Source organism: Erpetoichthys calabaricus, chromosome 3 (assembly GCF_900747795.2).
Source record: "Erpetoichthys calabaricus chromosome 3, fErpCal1.3, whole genome shotgun sequence".
Taxonomy (NCBI): Eukaryota; Metazoa; Chordata; class Cladistia; order Polypteriformes; family Polypteridae; genus Erpetoichthys; species Erpetoichthys calabaricus.
Window position 1 is genome coordinate 20,075,577 of NC_041396.2, and position 6,000 is coordinate 20,081,576.

At 44.7% G+C, this 6,000-nt stretch overlaps 1 protein-coding gene across 2 annotated transcripts in view; it reads right to left on the minus strand.

The window, feature by feature from the left end:
- LOC114647663 (bile acid receptor-like) overlaps positions 1–5,601 on the minus strand; it is a 103,809-nt gene extending 98,208 nt beyond the window's left edge. The window contains exon 1 of one of the 2 annotated variants that reach the window (XR_007934376.1): positions 5,348–5,601. The gene's annotated coding sequence lies outside the window, so the exon portion shown is untranslated. The remainder of the gene's footprint in view (positions 1–5,347) is intronic. The other variant, XM_051924442.1, reaches the window with a different exon arrangement.
- Between the last annotated feature and the right edge of the window lie 399 nt (positions 5,602–6,000).

Here is a 6,000-nt window from a genome sequence, read left to right on the forward strand (position 1 = left end):
AAACTGCTGAGGAAAGAGAAACTCACTTAGCCGCTAATACAGAAGTGAGGCGAACACATCGGCAAAACGAAACCTCCGAAGATAGAGAAACTTGCTTAGCTGCTGATAGACAATGGAGGCGAGCACATCCACAAAACAAAACCGCCGACTCTGCATTTCAATTTCTTTTAATAGTTTTTAGGTGCCCGGACTTTTTACAGCATGGGCTTACATAGCTGTCATTAATAAGATACAATGAAGGGAGCAAACTGTACAGGGAAAGGGCAAAATATAATGAAATCAACAAAAGAGAGTTCAGCATATAAATCTGCAGCAAAAACAGAAACACTTCTAAATGTCTCATAAATGTAAAAATCATGCTGCTGTGCTTTTCTGAATGTAAAATAAGAGAGAAAAAATACCAGCTAATTAAATGAGATTAGAATATTAGAACACTCTGGACGAGAACAGGCCATTCAGCCCAACAAAGCTCGCCAGTCCTGTCCACTTATTTCTTCCAATAAAACATCAAGTCAAGTTTTAAAAGTCCCCAAAGTCTTACTGTGTACCACACTACTTGGTCACTTATTCCAAGAGCTTATCGTTCTTTGTGTAAAGAAAAACTTTCTAATGTTTGTGCGAAATTTCCCCTTCACAAGTTTCCAACTGTGTCCCCGTGTTCTTGAAGTCACCGTCTCGATCCACTGGACTAATTCCCTTCATAATTTTAAACATTTCAGTCAGGTCACCTCTTAATCTTCTTTTACTTAAACTGTAAAGGCTCAGCTCTTTTAATCTTCCCTCATAAATCATCCTCTGTAGTCCTCTAATCAGTCCAGTCGCTCTTCTCTGGACCTTCTCTAGTGCTGTTATGTCCTTTTTGTAGCCTGGAGACCAAAACTGCACCCAGTACTCCAGATGAGGCCTCACCAGTGTGTTATAAAGACTTGAGCAGAACCTCCTGTGACTTGTACTCCACACATCAAGGCGCTATATAACCTGACATTCTGTTAGCCGTCTTAATGGCTTCTGAACACTGTCGGGAAGCAGATAGCTTAGAGTCCACTACAACTCCTAAATCCTTCTCATGAGGTGGACTCTCGATTTTACGACCGCCCATTGTGTATTTAAAATGAGCTCAGTGCTATCATTGTTATTATTATGAATCTGGTTTGGAACAAAAACCTCCAGCCACATTGGGCCCCCAGAACTGTGATTGAGAACCCCCTGCTATAAATACTTAAATATATAAATCAATTAGTCAAGTAGTCAGTCAGACAATTATTATTCATTTTATTTAATAAAAATGGATCACTTGGTAATAATGCTAGACTAAATATTGTAGCGTCCTGGTCGGAGTGAAGTCTGGAGGGAAAGTGGCTGTTGGGTCGAGCAGGGAGGGCAGAGGACTGACATCGAGGATGTGATTGACAGTTAATGGAAGAAAAGGGGCGGCACCCTGAACAGAGGGGCGGGGAATAGAGGTGGGGATTTTTGGAGGGTTCAAGGAACATGTAAGAAGGTGTAGAGGGGGAGAGAGAGAGGGAGTTGAGCTGGTTACGTGAGGTGGGTTACGGATGTGGAACTGGAGGTCCGCTGACAGCGTCTCCCAGGGCCATCACAATGAGAGATTCATAGTGTGGCGGACGACTGGGGCTCATGCCCAGTTGGGACGCCTGGAGGATGGAAGGACCGAGAGAGGAGCAGTATCTTCCTGAGAACACGTGAGGGCCACCACCAGTGGGCGCCTGGATATTTGCTAAGTCCTGGTGTGGCGGAAGTGCTGCAGGAAGGGAACATCCGGGTGAACTATCAAAGGGGCCGCCTCAGTCCATTCTGGGAGGTGGAGTTGGGAGGCAGAGAACAGAGCTTGCGAGTCGAAGAGTCAGGGCAGCATAGAAGAAGGAAAGAAAAGAGAAGAAAAAGACTGTGAGCAATAGTGCTGGTGGGTTCTGCACTGTGTGTGCTGTGCAAAGGACTGTGCACTGTGAGAAAATAATCAAAATGTGTGTCCTGGTGTCTGTCTGCAGTCGGGATGAACTTCCACAATAGATAACTGTAAATAGGTCAAGTTCAAAGTCATCAATTTTGCTTTTACATTCGTTTGGTTTTTTTGACTGTTTGAGTACATTGTTTTTCAATCCCTTCTTTGTCCTGATGTCTGGTCATTTTCGAACCTGACACGGTGAGGTTGCTACAATATTCTGCCCTGGCATTACGAGTATAATAAGTAAACCAGGGACAAAAAAAACAAGCAAGCTAGTAAATGCACACTGTAGGTGCCATGGAAGAAAGACAGGCAAGAATTTGTCCACTATCCTGGTATCCTGGACTGGAGGCCATAATGGATGGACTGGGAGAATGGGCTTACCGGGAGCAGTTCATTCCCCCACACAACAGATGGCAGTGTTCCTCAGGGCTAAACCCGATTAGGATGCCCACAGGGTGGCAGGGGAGTTGGAATCCAGAAACGCAGCCCTGTTGGGGACTTGGGCGCCGCCACGGGGCATTGCCGGGGGAGGACTTCCCTGGTTTTTGCACAACCCAGATGACAGAAGCAGTTCTTGTGTTGGATACAAAAGGGAGCCCGTAGCTGCACTTGAGTTATTTAGTGACGGTTGGGGGGCAATGGGCGAAGGAGAGAATTGATATGTGTGTGTTGTGGCTGGTGTTTCTGTAAGGAAGGTGTTGGAGGCGAATGAACATCTTTTATATGAACCTGGAGTTGTGTTGGGCTTTACTGTATCTGTGGTTTGTGGCTCAGTGGTGCCCCCTGGTGGTTACAGCCCATTCATAAATGCTGAATTTGTCATGTGGTCATAATTCTAGTCTAAATAATTACGGTGCTCACAGATGAACTGGCATTAAGAAACAAAATAAATTAGCAGACAGATTAAACAAACATGAAGATATGTTCAACATTGAGGGCCATCCTGGCACTGCGTACAATGCCTGGAAATGACACCCGCCCATCACGGAGCCCATTCATGCACTTGCTCGAGCTCACGCACGCAGGATAACATTTATAGAAGCCAGCTAACGTCACGTCTTTGGAATACAAAAGGAAAACTGGAATGCCAGGCGTAAAGCCAATCTGGACATCGGGAGTTCATGTAAACCCCACACAGACACCGAGTGAGTCAAGAGTCAAAACCAGGAGTGTGACAGCAGTGCTAACCACTGCGCGACCGAGCTGCTCAAAAGAACTAGCAGGCAGGCAGAAAAATTTGAATTTGATTTTAACAAAAATCTGTTAAGTTTTAAATGATCTATTTTACCCTTCAAGGGATTAATACCAGGAGTATAATACATAAACAAATCAATAAATAAGCCTCCATCATGTGTTAATTAAAGTTAAATATTATGTCATAATTATAGACAGCTTTGCAATGGCCTGATTGCTGCCCGTGTTTAGTACACAGGTCTGTGGATCTCTGAATGGGAATAAGCATATCTGCAAATATAAAAAAAATATTTAAAAAGATTGACTATGATTGTATTATTCTAATATAAATTTGTTTTAATATTTTTTAGAGTCTACTCTGCCCTTTTCTTCTGTAGTATCCCAGTGTTACGAGACCAGTCCAGCCTGTCATTGATGTGGACCCCCAAGTACTCATCATGTCATTTTCTAACCGGCTTAATTGAGACCTAAACAGGGTGCCAGTCCATCGCAGGGTGAACACACACACACACACACACACACACACCGGTTCACCTAACCTGCATGAATTAAATACTAATACTAATTTGATTGTCAGTCAGTCATTTTCCAACCTGCTATATCCTAACACAGGGTCACGGGGGTCTGCTGAACTCAATCCCAGCCAACTCAGGGTGCAAGGCAGGAAACAAACCCCTGGTAGGGCGCTAACCCACCGCCTGGCACCAAGAGCATAAGGATCCCATGCTAATCTACAAATATTGTGACTTGCTGTCGATAAATAAATACTTTACTATACTAAACTATAAATACTATGTTACAAGTGGACATTGGCATTCACCTCTGATTTAGTATCACCGTCACCTCTGCAACCTCATGTGCATGTATGTGTACGGATCTCACGCATGACATCATGTAAAAACATATATCGTACATATTCTCGCGGATAAGTCAGGGCGCATGGCAGGGACAAACCCCAGGCAGGGCACACCAACACCTACACACCAAGCACACACACTAGGGACAATTTAGGACTGCCAATGTACCTAACCTGCATGTCTTTGGACTGTGGGAGGAAACCCACGCAGACACGGGGAGAACATGTAAACTCCACGCAGGGAGGACCTGGGAAGCGAACCTCGGTCTCCGTACTGTGAGGTAGCAGCGCTACCACCGTGCCACCCATAATTTGATTGGTAAATGTGAATCCAGATTAAAGTTTCTGATCATTTCTATATAGTGCCTTTCATGTTATCCATCCATCCATTATCCAACCCGCTATATCCTAACTACAGGGTCACGGGGGGTCTGCTGGAGCCAATCCCAGCCAACACAGGGCACAAAGCAGGAACAAACCCCAGGCATGGCACACAAACACACACACGCCAAGCACGCACACTTGGGACAATTTAGAATCGCCAATGCACCTAACTTGCATGTCTTTGGACTGTGGGAGGAAACCCACGCAGACACGGGGAGAACATGCAAACTCCACGCAGGGAGGACCCGGGAAGCGAACCTCAGGTCTCGTTACTGCGAGGCAGCATGGCCTCCACTGCACCACTCCTAATTTGATTGGTAAATGTGAATCCAGATGAAAGTTTCTGATCATTTCTGTATAGTGCCTTTCATGTTATCCATCCATCCATTATCCAACCCGCTATATATCCTAACTACAGGGTCATGGGGAGTCTGCTGGAGTAAATCCCAGCCGACACAGGGCGCAAGGCAGAAAACAAACCCCAGGCAGGGCGCCAGCCCACCGCAGCTTTCATGTTATAACACTTTTAATATACTAGATAAAAATGAGGATAGGAAATCAAGAGATATAATTATCAGTTCTTTCACTACACAGAATTATTGATTCCTTTTAGTCCTTTTAGAACAATTTAGTTCAATTTATTTTCTTATAGCCCAAGCTGATATTAATTGCCATCATGGAGTGCAGGGTTCATATCTTGAAATATTGTGAGTTTGTGCATGACAGCTGGCACCCACGTCCACTACGGTGTGACCACCTTGATGGGCACATGTGGCACCATAAGCTCTTCACAAAACGCTTGACTTATCAGGACCCATTTCTGAGTGGAAATATCACTCCGTTAAACCAAATTCTCAGTCGTCTCCTGTTTCATCGACAAGTCGGCAGGCTGAACCACTCTTGGTGACAAGTTGTGTTAAGACTTGTAAAGGAAGGCGACTTACCCTGGTGGAGCCGGCGCTGTCCTCTTCTGGCTTCACTGGGGGAATGGTGCTCCCGTTTTCTCCGTTGGATTGTCAGTCCGCCCTTTCTGTGTGTTACTCGAAGCTGTGATGCACCTCTTTTTGTGAGTCTCTGCTCTCTCTCTCTCTCTCTTTCTCTCTCAAACTCTTTCCTCACAGACCTCTGGGGTCAGGAGGAGGGCAACCCCTAATGCAAATAAATCAAACCCAAACTGAGCTGCTGGAAAATGTGTGTGTGTGTGTGTGTGTGTGTGAGAGAGAGAGAGAGAGAGAGAGAGAAGGATGAGCAATGAGAGATAGTTGAGAAAAAGAAGTGAGGATTGTGATAGAGCGCCTCCTGGAGGTCAACAGGGGCTTAAAGACCCCAAACATCTTGAACTTTTACATTTATATTGATTTACTTAGCAGATACTGTGATCCAAAGTAACCAAAAATGAGATCAGCATAATTGAAGAAACATAAGTCTGGAGTGCTGTTTGAGAACAAGTGTTACAGGACAAGGATACAGAACTGATCACCACAAGTGAAGAGCTCAGAACCAAATGCAAGCTTGATACTCTTCCTTAGTTACAAGAAACCTGCCATTATGAATAAGACAGACACTCACCGAACAAGAACAAGAGAGTATTCAAAAG